A 16,078-nucleotide genomic window follows, 5' to 3' on the forward strand; every position below is an offset into this window, starting at 1 on the left:
GAGAGTAAATATGAAGAGCTTTGTCTAAAAGTAAAGGGAGAAATGGCTCAATCTGACACAATTTGCCTTACCACAGATCTTTGGACCCACAAATTTACAATGCAAAGTTACCTAGGAGTAACCGCTCATTATCTACAAGGTATTTCACTTTTCAATACACTTATTAATTTATTAAACAAATATATGAGGAAAAGTCAAAATTTTTTAGTTTCCATGAAGCCAAGGTTTGCACTATTATAATACGCGAACTATTGTAGTTTACCAGTAACTATGACTATTGCTGGATTAATTTAGATGTTTTTGTACAAAGCTCAAAAATTTAGCAAAAAAATTTAAATTACGTGGTAGTTACGACCGCGTAAAGGAAAAAACATAGGTAAAAAACGTTGAAGCTAAACAGGTTTTTTACATTGCTATTCGATTTCTGATTAAACCATTCAAATGACGGACATCTGTCCAAAGTAAAAGTAGGAGAATACAAAATGAAGATTACACTTCTAATGCATCACTTTCCAAAATTTCCACTGCATCCACCTTTTATGTATGCTGACATTTTGAAGCCGGATTTCAGGTGTTTTTTGTATTTTTTATGTAACTGGGACGCGCATTCGGATATTTCGAAAAATACATTATAGGATTAAAGAACTCGCGATTTCGCATAATCTGATATGTATATTGAGTATGTAGCCCACACAGCAGCAGAGTAATCTACTGCCAAAGGCCAAAATTTAGTGTGATATTTTTTCTAAAAAACCTATTTTTTGGGTACAGTATTTACAATATCGTTTTTAGTGTGCTGGTAAGCCGCGATATTTTAGTTTTTCGACGATCCGGATCATATGAATCACAGATCGTAAAAATCAATCTACTAGAACGGCGGAAATGGCTACTGCAAAAATTGAAAAATTTGCGAAAAATGTTTTTCAAAATATCGCTGACTAATTCGCGTTTTATGTGGATCGTTTCCATTTCAATGAAGAAAGTGAATCATCACTCGCGTTTGTGCGAAAACAGCGGTTTGAAAAATTTAGTGGCATGGGAGCTGTATCCGATTTATCCAAAAAATATTGTGTGATGCTACATCCACGGTTCTTGATGGATTTTATTGAAATATGTTTAGATCGATGTATTTTTTCACGGTTGATAGTGAAATCGGATGCGCATAAAAAGTGTATGCACTTTGTGCAAATTATAAGCATTATACAGTTTTTTGCACACTAAACTGTAGACGATGCTACATCGTACCCGCCAAAATAAATCTTGTTAAATGTATTCAAAGGAAAAGAAAACAATTCGTTGTATCGGGAAACCGCATGCGCATCACCTGATTTTGAGGATTTCGCGATTTTCATGCATTTCGAAATATAGAGTTGTATTTCAAGACTATTCTCCCATTTAAAGGAACACAAAATTTATTTGAACGTTGCCCATATCTTCATTTAGATGTTAGCGTGTACTCGAGAAGTGATTAGAATAAAAAATGTAATTTTTTGTGTGAAATTTGACTAAAATAGGAGAATAACTCCGACCTAATTTTACTACATTTTCTTCAACCATCTCCTAAAACAAATTTGAAAAAAAAATTTTCTCTTACAAAAATTTTATAAATTCCCACAATATATTTTTTGTTTTTGCTATACTATGCAAACCGCTAAATAGATTTGTATATTTTTGGTTTCATTTGAATCTTTGCGATGTTTAGATTACGTACATATTTTTTTAAAATTTTTAGAATGCATAAACAGCTTGAATTTATTAAAACAAGTTGCAGACTACAATTTTTTTCAATTCTTTCTTAATTTCCGCGGAAATTTACAACTTTTTCACTAATGTTATGGGACCTCAGTAATCATATAGTACGTAGGAAGCCCTTACTTAACAATGTTTCGCAATATAATGATTAGAGTCTTTTAAAGATTTTTTTCTTTTTATCAGAATTGAAACCGCCATAACTTTTGCGCGCAACAACCAAAATTAGCATCTCGAACAGATTTAAGAACGGGATTTTTTTCTCAATCTATGTACCAAAAATCTTTCATGTAGCTTAAAAAAAAATTTTTAATTTTTTTTTTATGGAAAACTAAAAAATTTTGTCTTTTCTTCATATACACATTTTAATAGATGTAAATATGAAAACAGTCGAGCTAGGCGCATACCCAATGAATGAGCGGAAGACCATAGAGAATTTAAGGTCTCTTCTCAGAAAAATATGCAATCAGTGGGAAATTTCAGATGGAAAAATAACTGCCATACTTTCTGATGGAGGGTCCAATATTAAAGGGGCAATAAGGGAGGAGTTCGGGTTATATAAGCATGTGTCTTGCTTTGCCCATGCATTAAATAATATTGCTCAGCGCGTTATAGAAATTAATACGTCTCAAAATCTTTTGGGAGAAGATGAGGCTGCTGGTGGTATAAATATTCCCGATACTCCAAGCGACGAGGAAAAAATGGACGATTCCTTTGAATTAAATGAAATTCCGTTAAGTCCATTAAGAGAGATAATTAAAAAAGTAAAAACGATTGTCAAGTTTTTCCGAAAAAGTGAAGTGGCGACAAAAGAGCTGGAAAAACTGCAAACGGAGAGTGGACAAAAAAGTTTAAAACTCATTCAAGAATTCAAAACTAGGTGGAACTCCTGCTTCGAAATGCTTGATAGATTTATTTTGTTAGAAGACCTTGTGGGAAGGGTACTCATCCAAATGCAAATTGATCGAAATAGTCGATGTAAGCCTCCGGCTATGCTAACAGGCGATGAATTATACGTTGTCGAAGACATTCGAAATATTTTGAGACCACTTTACCTTATTACAAAGGAAATTAGTGCTGAAAAATACGTCTCTATAAGCAAATGCATTCCACTCGTATCTGGGTTAAAAGCAGTAAGTTTTTATAATCAAAAATTTTCACAAATAATTTTATTTGAATGTATTTCTCAGAAAATTTCTTCGTCGAGAGCTTCTACTCTTATCGGGAAACGAGTCAATGACACATTGTCAAGTGAAATTGATATTAAATTTCACGACATTGAACGAGTTGAAGCATTTTCATTGGCAACACTGCTCGATCCACGTTTTAAAAAATATGCTTTTTCCAACGCGAAAGACGTCTCAAACGCGTTAATAACATTAGGTATTTTTGTGTTTTATTACCCTTCATATAAAATTATTGAGATTTTTTCCAGGTGATCTAGTGGAAGCAGAAATACTTAAATCCAGAGAAGCTGCTCAGCCAGAATTTGAAAGTGTTCAAGAAACAGAAATGGTACAGTTAGACCCAGAAGACATATGGCATTTCGTAGATGCCAATATTGGAAATGTAAAGCATTCAAGCATAGATGATTTGGGGTTCCCACCCCAATTACGTCAGTACATTAGCGCACCAGCAGTCAGTCGCAAAGGTAACCCAAACCCTTTCTTGACATGGAAGGCTTTGGAAAATGAGTACCCGTTTGTGGCCAAAATTGCCAAAAAATATTTATCAGTTGTTGCAACGTCAGTACCATCCGAGCGCATGCTGGACTCATTGCCAACCAAATTAGATCCCGCCTGTCCCCCGAGCATGTAAATATGCTTGTGTTTCTAAGATCATTAGAAAAAGACATGTGGTCTTGAATTCTATTTATTGGTATGTCGGCTATATAATTATACAATTTCTCAAAAATTATAAAAATTAAATGTATATGGGCTGAGATTATATTATTATCACTTTTTTCATTTCTTTTCAGATTTTACAAATTTGCGAAACGTACCATTGACTAGCGATACAATTTAAGCTGTGATGAAATCATAACAGTATTTTTTCCTGGTTGGTATATAATTGACTTGTTAAAGTCTAAATTTCAATATTTGTTTAAAACGTAATAAAATATTTGATCTTGCAGTACTGGAACAAACCAAATGTTATTTATTCTCTAAGCACGAAATGTATCTTCCTGGATGAAAATGTTATCTATTATAACCATGTAAAAAACTAGATATACCTTAAATATAAATGTAAATATACCTCTACTCATTAAATTTAAAAATATCTTTAACAATAGCATAAAAATTCAGCAATATTAGCAAGTAAAACTAAAAATGTTTTAACATAAAAATTAATATATCGTTGCATATATAAATTTTATTTAAAAAAATCATTTTTCTCATGGTACAATTATTACAACAACTTCATATGTAAATAAAACCTAAGCAGTTTCAATAAATTATTTTAGTTTTACAATATATTTTTAACATCATTAATTCTGTATATAAAAATATAAATACCTCTATATAAATAAAATTTAAACATAAAATGTTAATTACATACAAATACAGTAATGTTAGAAAATAAACTAAAAATATTATTATAACATAAAAGTTAATATACAATGTATATAAATATGATAAAAAATCATATTTGTCATGATACAATTACTACAATGTACAAAATTATTACAACAACTTTATTTCAACAATAATCACATTGAAATCATATGTAAACAGAACATAAGAAGTGTCAAAAATTACTTTAGTTTTAAAAATAAATATTTTTACATTTGATTAAATGTATTGAAAAATTAATTTCTTGTATGTTTAGTTTATTCCATATTATTCCTCTAAATTTATAGTTGGTAGCAAAAAGTATGGCCGAATTCCGATTTGCAAATTTTATATTTCATTCAAATATCTCAGTCACACTCCAATATATTTGGATTAACCCATTGGGTTTGGGTTTCAAATGCATAGCGCAAACGTCAAATAAATCGTCATGGAGTGGGTTAACTCAGTAACCGTACTATAAGAAGCCTAATTTCATGAAATTTTTAATGAAATTCACGCTAGTGTGGGCCGGGACTAGGGAAGAGGGGCTAAAACTCTGTACACAAGGTTATTCAATCTGAAACTATTCTTTTAGTTCAAATTCGTAATTCTCAAACCAATGTAAAACAGTAAAAATAAAACAAGGAGGAAAAGCGTTAAGTTCGGTCGGGCCGAACTTTTTATACCCTCCACCACAAATTTCAGCCATTTCTGTGGATTAATGTGACCACAACCTTTAAAATACCGAAAATCGGAAGGTACCGTGCTATGGGGGCTATATGATGGCGTGGACCTATACCTACAAATTTCTGGGGGAAAGTTCTATACCCTCAACGAAGACTAAATACAAAATTTCAGCCATCTCGGTGTGATAATGAGGCCAAAACCTTCAAAATACCGAAAATCGGGAGATATCGTCTTATCAAAACGTGGACCTATATAAACATTTTATGGAAGAAATATTTCTTAGCCTCAGGAAACACAAAATACTAAGTTACCATCGATTCTGTTGTCAAATGGGACTAATACATTCAAAATATATTAAAATGACGCGTACTTAATATAGGGCGTTATATGGGGGCTATACCAAAACGTGGACCTATATAAACCAACTTTTGTAGGAATGTTTTTTGGCCTCTGGAGACACAAAATAACAAATTACAGCCAATTCGATGGTAAAATGGGACAAACCTACATAGCCCGCATTCAATACCAAAAGTCCTACGTACAAATAATAGATTTTCCCCAAATTTCATCCACCTACGTCAATCCGTTCGGACGCTAAAGTGATTTCCACAGACGGGCAGACGGACGGACATGGCTATATCGATGTAGAATTGCACGCTGATCAAGAATATATATAGTTGGTGGGGTCTACAATGATTATTTCGAGTAGTTACAAACGGAGTGACAAACTTAATATACCCCCATCCTATGGTGGAGGGTATAAAAATATTCATATGAAAAAGCTTTATTTGTCATTGTAGAATGATTTTTACTTCCATTTTAGAAATAAGGGTAAAGACTTTTCAATGAAAATTTTCATAGTCTGGCACAAGGCAACACCAAATTTTCAATGACAATATTTTAATAGTATATATTTTATGCGGTCCTATATAGAACATATTAGAAATCTTTTTATTCAATTTTGGAAAATCCTTATAAAAACTGTCAATTTGGTTTAAAAAGAGAAGTAAAACACCGCTGATTGTCACGTACACATTATTGATAACTCTATCATGTAAAGCAATGTAAAAAAATATTTTGAAAATAAAATCAAATGATCGAAAAGTAGACTTCTCCGTTTTGAGTAAGAATCAAAAGATCGATTTTTGATTCCTACGTAAGAATCGAAAGATCGATTCTTGAGTTCTAAGTAAGAATCGAAAGATCGATTCTTGAGTTCTTAGTAAGAATCGAAAGATCGATTCTTGAGTTCTAAGTAAGAATCGAAAGATCGATTCTTGAGTTCTAAGTAAGAATCAAAAGATCGATTTTTGTTTGGTAATACGTATCCCTAATTTGATGAAACAACAGTGTGACCTAGTTAAAGTGAATGTACCAAGATTTTCCATGAGTTTTCGAGACATAGAATATTCAATGCGATTGTTTGATGGATCTGGCACATTGTCAATCCAATCATGGCTCGAAGAATTTGAAGAAATGGCTAGTGTTATGTATGATTTCCAGAAATCTTTATTCGCAAAAAAATCATTGACGGGATTAGCTAAATTATTTATTTCAAGTGAAAGAGGAATCACATCATGGAACAAATTAAAAAATCCTCTTTTGTGTGAATTCGAATCATCCATGAACAGTGCTCAATTACATAAACTACTCACTGAGAGAAAAAATGAATAAAAGCGAAAGTGTGCATGAATATTTCCTACATATAAAAGAATTAGCATCTAGTGGTTCTATAGAGGACAGTGCTTTAATTCAATATTTTATCGACGGTATTAAAGACTCTATTTCGAACAAAGCAATTTTATACGGTGCGCGTAACTTAACAGATTTTAAAGAAAAACTTAAGTGTTATAAAACAAAGTGGTTTAAATTCAGAAACAATAACGATACGTAGAGATGAACAGTGGGTAAATACCCAATGGGTAAATACCCGGTAAATTGGGTAAATACCGGGTAAATACTCATTTGCGGGTATTTATTTGGGTATTTACTATATTGAACCGCCAATACAACATTTTACACCCTTTTTCTGGGTTTAGGTTGTGAAATCGTTTCAAAATGGATAGTTTTCTAATACTTTAAACAAGTGGGTAAATACTTGGGTAAATACCCGAGTGTATTTACCCAAATGTTGGGTAAAAACTCTTTAACTGCCGAACCACTTGACGTAGGCTGACGAAATTTGGCTCACATCTTACTTATATCTGGTGTTGAAAATGGAGTCCCTGGGTCCATGTTTTGATATAGCCCCCATATAGCAGTACCTCCCGATTTAAGGTATTTTTCACCTATTAGCGACATTGTACAACCAAATTGGCTGTAATTTGGCACAGTGAGTCCTCAATGGGTATAAAATATCCTTGCAAACATTTGTCAACGTAGGTCCACGATTTCTTATAGCCCCCATACAAGGTTACCCCGATTTCGAGTATTTACCCAAATATAGGGTAAAAACTCTTTAACTGCCGAACCACTTGACGTAGGCTGACGAAATTTGGCTCACATCTTACTTTTATCAAGAGAACATCTGGTGTTGAAAATGGAGGCTCTGGGTCCATGTTTTGATATAGCTCCCATATAACCGTACCTCCCGACTTCAGAAACCCATATAGGGGCTACTAGAAAACGTGGACATACGTCGACAATTTTTTGCAAGGATATTTTAACACATTGGGAACTCACTGTACCAAATTACACTCAGTATGATTGTAAAATGTGTCTAATAGGTAAAAAATACCTTAAATCGGGAGGTACGGTTATATGGGGGCTATACCAAAACATGGACCCAGGGACTCCATTTTCAATACCTTTAATACTACTGATATAAGAAAGTTTTGAGACAAATTTTGTGAACCTACGTCAAGTGGTTCGGCAGATAAAGAGTTTTTACCCACTTTTGGGTAAATACTCGAAATCGGGGCACCCTTATGTATATGGGGTCTATAAGAAAACGCGGACCTACTTTGACAAATTTTTGCAAGGATATATTATACTCATTGAGGACTCACTGCGTCAAATTACAGCCAATTTGGTTATAAAATATGGCTAATACATGAAAAACACCTTAAATCGGGAGGTACGGTTATATGGGGAATATACCAAAACATGGACCCAGGGACTCCATTTTCAATACCTTTAATACTACTGATGGTTGCGGAGGCAATAAAAGAAAAAACCAAAAAGAAAACAAAACAACAGCAGTATCAATTTCGTTATAATAAAAATGATTCAATCCTTTATTTAAGAAATATTGTTCGTATAAACAATATCTGTACCTTTTGTTTACAAAGTTGATGTGGACGAATATCCAATAGTAGGTGGACGAAAATCCAAGATATTTCTTTAATCGACGAAGATCGACTGACCACTCTTTATTTAACAAAAGAGAGAATAAAAACAAACGATGGACACTGCAAAGTGGCGCCAATTTTTAGTACATTCTCATTAGAATTTGACATCTTTCACTTTGTGCGAAAACACAAAGTTGCACTTCTGCTAAATGGTCAAGTTCTAACGGAAGAAATGAAACATCATAATTTGAAAAGAGAATGAAACTATTCGTAATTAAACATTGCCGGCCACCTTGAAATATCCAGCGATGTTTCAACTTAATTTCTAGTTCTTTAGTTATGAGTACATATTTTACATTAAACGGCGGAACCGTCAATAGTGAGCATTTTAGCAATTTCTTTCTTTTTTGTACATTTCTTATAATATAAATGGCTCGGAAAGCCCATGTGGTCCGGAGGACCCATGCCAATTTCCATTGGCGCTACATCCACTACTACTTAGTACCGAAGCGTTGTTCAACCTCCCGGATAGGAGCGATTCGATACAATAACATTTTCTTGTAACTAAAAGAAACGAAAAGTTGTTAAATCTCCCGGATAGGAGCCTCTTCGTTTTATTTCGCCAGAAGGGCGCTACTGACCAGCTAAATTAAAGTCAAAAACGAAGAATTGTTAAATATCCCGGATAGGAAAGTCTTCGTTTTATTTCGCCTGAAGGGCGCTATCGACCAGCAAATTCTAAACTCCCGAATCTGCTTCCAACTACATGTGGTTTATAAATATTCGTACATTTTTACTCGTCAGACTAGTAATAGCTGAGAGTAGGTTGTCTTATACAATTTTTCTACTATATGAAAAAAGAAAGAAACCAATTTATGTTCATCACGAACAATTCATTTTAATTAGAATGATTATCTAATTTCTTCGTCGTCCTACAACACCGTGTTACATTTGCACAAATTGAAGACCACGGTTAACACCCGAAAAAACTTTTTATATTAAACGACTCATTTACACGAAGTGCGAGAATTGTCCGATCAGAAGAACCACGAAATCGTCCATTTGAATATCGTGTACCGATAACAACTGTATGTCCTTTTGAATATTTCATTCAAATACTATTCCACCTCTAGGAGATAGTATTGGTATAACAGCATGAATGTTTTCAGTTGTAAAATTGGTAAACGACAGACAAGGAGATTCAAGATTATGTTGAAGAAGATTTGTAGCAAAGTACTTTGACGTAGTCAATAACACTAAATTCAAAAAATGGCGAATGCTTCACATGAACGTCTGAGAAAATGAATTCAAATATTTCTTTTCCTATGAGAATTGCTTTTCGAATTTTTATTTTCCTCATGATTTGCATATCTCACTACTGTAGAATATACTCTTATACTTGGAGAAAGTGGACCAGTAATGATCCAACCGAAAACTGTATTTTGAGCAACCAAAGAACCCAAAATATTAAACTTAATTCCTTGTAAAATAATTTGTGGATATAGATCAGCACCTATCAAAATGTCTACTGGTCTACAGTCGAATAAGTGAGGGTCAGCCAAACGAATATTTGGAAGACGCGAATATAATCCAGTACCAATGAACGTAGATGGCAAATTGTTGGAAATGCTAGGAACTACCAAAGCATTAAGGTTTATGCGAAATTCATCACCGATTGTGGAACCAACACAGAATGAACACTTCTTGTTCGATCTCATTGAAACGGTCTGATTAACCCCTGCTATGGTTTCCGCTGTGGATGTGGTACAAATACCAATCCGTTGTTGCAACTCCTCAGTAATGAAGGAAGCTTCAGAAGCTGGGTCGATAAGGGCACGAACTGGGTGTAAAACTCCCTGGTGAACGATATTCACCACAGCCGTTCCCAATAGGACTTTCCTATTTTCTGCAACATGAAACACTTGTCTATTTGTCGAAGACGTACCAGACGAAGAAGTGGAGAGGTCTGGGCTTTGAACTGATACATTTTGCGATACTTTAGGGGTACTTGAATAAGAATTTGACGAAGTCGATTTAGGAGAACACATATGGAAGGAATTTTCACGATGTAACAGCGTGTGATGTCGCCTGTTACATCTTGAACAGTTATGGTTACTTAGACATTTATGTACTTCATGACCTGGAGTTAGACAATTCATACAACAATGATGACGTCGAAGTGCCGAAAAGCGACTATCGATCGAGCACTTTAAGAATTTGGGACAAAATCTTAAGGGATGAACTAACTTAGGGCACATAATACAAAATCGACCTGAAGAGGTGGATGAGGAATTGGAAAGGCTCAGTTTGGAAAACTTGCTTTCATGTTTATTATTGGATTCAATTCCCTTAATGTCACGAAGACACGTAAGTGTCTGAATTCTTTCTGTAAGAAAGGAATCTAAATCTTTCCATGAAGATAGGACCGATTTATTTTGAACATTTTGTTCCCACAATTGAACAGTGTTTGTGGGTAATCTTTGTATGCAACTGAAAACAAGAATCGGATCCCAATCGTTGGTCGAAACATCATAAATTTCCATAGCAGAAATGCAACTATTTATACCTCGCTGTAATAGTTTCAATCCTGAACATGATTCTATATCAATGACCGGAAGGTCGAACAATAACTTTAATTGGTTATTCACCAGAATTCGTACATTGTCGTACGTCTCCTTCAAAGCATTCCAAGCCAAATTAAAACTCCTATTCGTCAAAGGGAATTTTGAAACAATATCTTTCGCTTCGCCACTAGTTTTCTTCAATAAGTGACATAGCCTTTCTATGTCACTCAAGCGCTTGTTGTCAATAAACAATGCAGAAAAAAGATCCCTAAACTTAGGCCATGAAAGGAAGTCGCCATTGAAAATGTCAATATCGCATGGTGGAAGGTTTAAACTATGGAAAACATTATCATTGTATGAAGCGGATACTTCAGCTGATGATCTAGTTATATTCAAATCTTCAGGAACAGAAAATCTTTCGCCAGAAGTGGGAGAAGAATTCATCGGCCTAGCTCTATGTTCATCAATTTTCCGATTGATCATTGCAATTGTATTTATATACGCCTTGAAAGCTACCTGATATTTACACTCTGCTGATGTAATGCCATTGGGATCGGGTTTATCAGCAGTTTTTAGGAAATTAAGACATTCGTCAAACATCTCTTTTACTTTTTTCCATATTACTTTAAATTCGGCCGCCTGAGCTTCAAGAATATAGATATCCAGATCTTCATCTCGGAGAGAAGTGAAGTTGGAATCAAACGTAATGAGAGCATCTGTAACTCTGATGAATCTGTCTAGAGGAGTAACCGACATAACGATGAAAATCGAAATAAAATTTGAATGAAATCGAAAAATGTCCTTTCTAAAATGGACCAAAACAACCTGGCTTGAAGAAGTAGTTCACAATGCACGAAAATGCTATAATATATTCACTTGTCAACTAAAGTTTATCAAGCCAACGTCGGAAATCAGTGTTGATTTTTCTTAAAATCTGCCAAATTCTAAGTAGTTGTAAAATTTGTATCGAAAAATACACTCTTTTTTTATTTTAATGTACCGAAAAATACAATAAAACGTACCAAATTACCAATATAAAACGAAAAATAGTAGAAACATCTCAAAAATTCCAAAAAATTGAAATAAACCAACAATTGTGAAAATCGGTATCGAAAAATACCCAACTTTATTTTTAATGTATCGAAAAATACACCAAAATCCAAAAAAACTGCAAAATATTCTTTTCGAAAAGTCACTAAATTTTGTTTAGTACACAAATGTATCGAAAATACACTATTTTTAATTTATTGTACCGAAAAATACAATAAAAAGAACAAAATTGACAAGAAACGTAAAATTTTAATTGTTCGCTGTGTACTGAAGACTTTTAAAAATTTCTCTCAGTGCAATAAATTTCGGCTGTGCGTATCGAATAATACACAAACAAATTATTTCTGAATTGAAAACCAAATGAAAAACCACAAACTTTCCAAAAATTTCAAAAATGGACGAAAATCCTAAAATGTTCAATAATGTTGAGTGCACGGACTGTAAGATGCACATTAATTACCAACAATAACAAGAAAAACAATTATTTTGTAAAAAATAATCGAAAAGAAATTTCATTAAAATATTCCGAATGAATAATAAAACTTTTCACGCGCCCCTCGTATATTTACCTTTTGGCGCGGACCTCGTATATTAATAACACGTGTGTGTGTATATCGATCGAACGATCAACAGAACAGATGACTGCAGTGATGGGTATTTGTTGTTACAACTCAACGGATAGTGGCTAGTAGAGTTGTTAGTGTTTTTTCTTCTTTCTTTATTTCTTTTATTTGACAATTTGAATATGCATTGAAGAAACACTAACAACGATATGAATGTTTTTTCTCGAATAGAAAATAATGCCAACAAATACGAATCACTGCACTCTTTAATTAGTTTGAGTACCCGAAAAAGAAATGTAGATATTCTTGGAGAGAACAACAACAACTATAACGTCGCGACGGCGTTGTAGGGCGAATGTTAGCAATAAATTAAACACTTTATTATATTTATTGGAGAACAAAAATTACACTCGCGAATGCTCACTTATTTGACGGTACTCACCTTACTTAAAATAATGAAGTTGTTGATGACAATTAATATGAGGAATGATGATGGTTATTTATGACTTTGTTGGTAGCTGACGGAGTCAGAGCGCCTTTGTAAAACAACGAAAAAACCAATTGCTGTTGCTTCCCAAGTGAAGAGAATCCGAATTTCCTTTAGCTGGAAGCAATGTATTCGGCTCGATTGGACCAATGGGCAATCGAGGCTCAAAAAATCAATGTTTATCCGGTTCGACTAGGACCAATGTTTGCGGAGCAATAAAAGAAAAAACCAAAAAGAAAACAAAACAACAGCAGTATCAATTTCGTTATAATAAAAATGATTCAATCCTTTATTTAAGAAATATTGTTCGTATAAACAATATCTGTACCTTTTGTTTACAAAGTTGATGTGGACGAATATCCAATAGTAGGTGGACGAAAATCCAAGATATTTCTTTAATCGACGAAGATCGACTGACCACTCTTTATTTAACAAAAGAGAGAATAAAAACAAACGATGGACACTGCAAAGTGGCGCCAATTTTTAGTACATTCTCATTAGAATTTGACATCTTTCACTTTGTGCGAAAACACAAAGTTGCACTTCTGCTAAATGGTCAAGTTCTAACGGAAGAAATGAAACATCATAATTTGAAAAGAGAATGAAACTATTCGTAATTAAACAACTGATATAAGAAAGTTTTAAGCCAAATTTTGTGACCCTACGTCAAGTGGTTCGGCAGATAAAGAGTTTTTACCCTATATTTGGGTAAATACTCGAAATCGGGGCACCCTTATATGGGGGCTATAAGAAAACGCGGACCTACACTTACAAAATTTTGCAAAGATATTTCATACTCATTGAGGACTCACTGTGCCAAATTACAGCCAATTTGGTTGTATGGGGGCTATACCAAAACATGGACCCAGGGACTCCATTTTCAATACCTTTAATACTACTGATATAAGAAAGTTTTGAGCCAAATTTTGTGAACCTACGTCAAGTGGTTCGGCAGATAAAGAGTTTTTACCCACTTTTGGGTAAATACTCGAAATCGGGGCACCCTTATGTATATGGGGCTATAAGAAAACGCGGACCTACACTTACAAAATTTTGCAAAGATATTTCATACTCATTGAGGACTCACTGTGCCAAATTACAGCCAATTTGGTTGTAAAATGTGGCTAATAGGTGAAAAATATCTTAAATCGGGAGGTACGGTTATATGGGGGCTATATCAAAACATGGACCCAGTGCCTCCATTTACAATACCTTTATTACTATTGATATAAGAAAGTTTTGAGCAAAATTTCGTCAGCCTACGTCAAGTGGTTCGGCAGATAAAGAGTTTTTACCCTATATTTGGGTAAATACTCGGGTATTTACCCAAGTATTTACCCACTTGTTAAAAGTATTGTTAAACTATCCATTTTGAAACGATTTCACCACCTAAACCCTGAAATAGGGTGTAAGATGTTGTATTGGCGATTCAATATAGTAAATACCCAAATAAATACCCACAAATGGGTATTTACCCGGTATTTACCCACCGTGTGGGTATTTACCCGGTAAATACCATCTCTAACGATACGAAACATTCTGCCGAGAAATCGAATGTTAAAAGTGACAAAAACATTTTATGCTTTAAATGTGGAAATAAAGGACACTTGTCGAAATCCTGCAAGGACAAAGGAAAAGGACTAAAGTGTTTTAATTGTGACAAATTCGGACACATATCAAAAGATTGCCAGTGCAAATAGACAATGAACAATATGATTTGACATTTCATGTCAAACACCATATCGATATAGACCCTAAAGCTAGCGATGATTCAATCCTGAAAGTGAAGAATATGATCCAGAATAATAAACCTCAGAAGATCAAGACGACGAATGTAGATATGCGTATTACCCTGACTGACGACAATCCGATATATTGTACACCACGAAGACTTCCATTGAAAGAGAAAATAATAGTCGACGAACAAATAGATAAATGGCTTGAATAAGGTATCATTGAACCATCGGAATCGGAATTTTGTAGTCCAATTGTTTTAGTCAAGAAGAAAGACTCTACACACAGACTTTGCGTGGATTATAGGAAGATAAACAAAGTCATCGTTAAAGACCAGCTCGATAGACTTCAAGGAGCGACGATATTTAGTACCATATATTTACGCAACGGTTTTTTCATGTCAATGTTAACAGCGATAGATGAAAATATACATCTTTTGTTACCCATAACGGACAATTCCAATTCCTTAAAGTACCTTTTGGACTAAGTAACTCACCTGCCGTTTTTCAACGACATGTAAATGCTATATTTAGAGACTTAACACGAGAATGTGTAGCGTTACCTTACGTTGATGATGTTATAGTTCCAGCGAAGACCGAAGAAGAAGCTGTATAAAATTTAGAAAGAGTTCTAGATACATGCAGGGATTACGGATTAGACATCAACATTAAGAAATGTCATTTTCTACAACGACGACTCCAGTTTCTTGGTAACATAATAGAGAATCAACAGATTTCACCAACACCAGAGAAGATATCCACAACCGAAAGATATTAAACAAGTAGAAAGATTTCTTGGATTAGCAGGATATTTTAGAAAGTTTATACCAGATTTCGCATTGGTAGCAAAGCCTTTAACCGAGTTAAAGAAGAAAAATACTCCGTTTAAATTCGACGATGAACATATAACAGCTTTCAACAAATTTAGACAGATTTTATGCGACGTACCTGTTTTAAGGATTTTTAACCCGAACTATGAGACTGAAGTTCATACAGACGCTTCAATAGATGGATACGGGGCTGTGCTTTTACAAAAGTCACCAGAAGACAGTCTATTACATGAGTCATAAAACCAGCGACCCCGTAAGGAAATACACCAGCTACGAACTAGAAGTGCTAACAATCATACAAGCTGTAATGTACATTCACCATGAACAATCCAAAACAATCATGCTAATTCTTATTAGGAAGAATTACACTTTAAAAACTCACTCACTGTGCATATTTCCAATTCCATGGCATATAAAGCATGTAGAGATTCGATCCAAAATTATTTACATTTTTGTCGATTTGAGTCAGCATCCCAATCAATCCAGAATTCCTTTTGTACCACTGTCTATCCATCCTCTTGAGATATGTAATTATGTACGCATAGCAATAATTTAGCTGGTTAATACACACTT

At 34.1% G+C, this 16,078-nt stretch overlaps 1 protein-coding gene and 1 long non-coding RNA gene across 6 annotated transcripts in view; one reads left to right on the plus strand and one right to left on the minus strand.

Moving 5' to 3' along the window:
- The window catches only part of LOC141406373 (uncharacterized), a 34,034-nt gene extending 30,069 nt beyond the window's left edge, over window positions 1-3,965 (plus strand). The window contains exons 2-4 of the long non-coding RNA XR_012413373.1: window positions 3,185-3,627; window positions 3,728-3,807; window positions 3,884-3,965. This is a non-coding gene — a long non-coding RNA (uncharacterized lncRNA). The remainder of the gene's footprint in view (window positions 1-3,184; window positions 3,628-3,727; window positions 3,808-3,883) is intronic.
- sbb (scribbler) overlaps window positions 1-16,078 on the minus strand; it is a 704,451-nt gene that overhangs the window by 200,961 nt on the left and 487,412 nt on the right. The gene's annotated exons all lie outside the window — the stretch shown is intronic.

The sequence above is a fragment of the Musca autumnalis genome, unplaced genomic scaffold, assembly GCF_047663935.1.
Source record: "Musca autumnalis isolate F117 unplaced genomic scaffold, ASM4766393v1 scaffold_5, whole genome shotgun sequence".
In the NCBI taxonomy this organism is placed as follows: Eukaryota; Metazoa; Arthropoda; class Insecta; order Diptera; family Muscidae; genus Musca; species Musca autumnalis.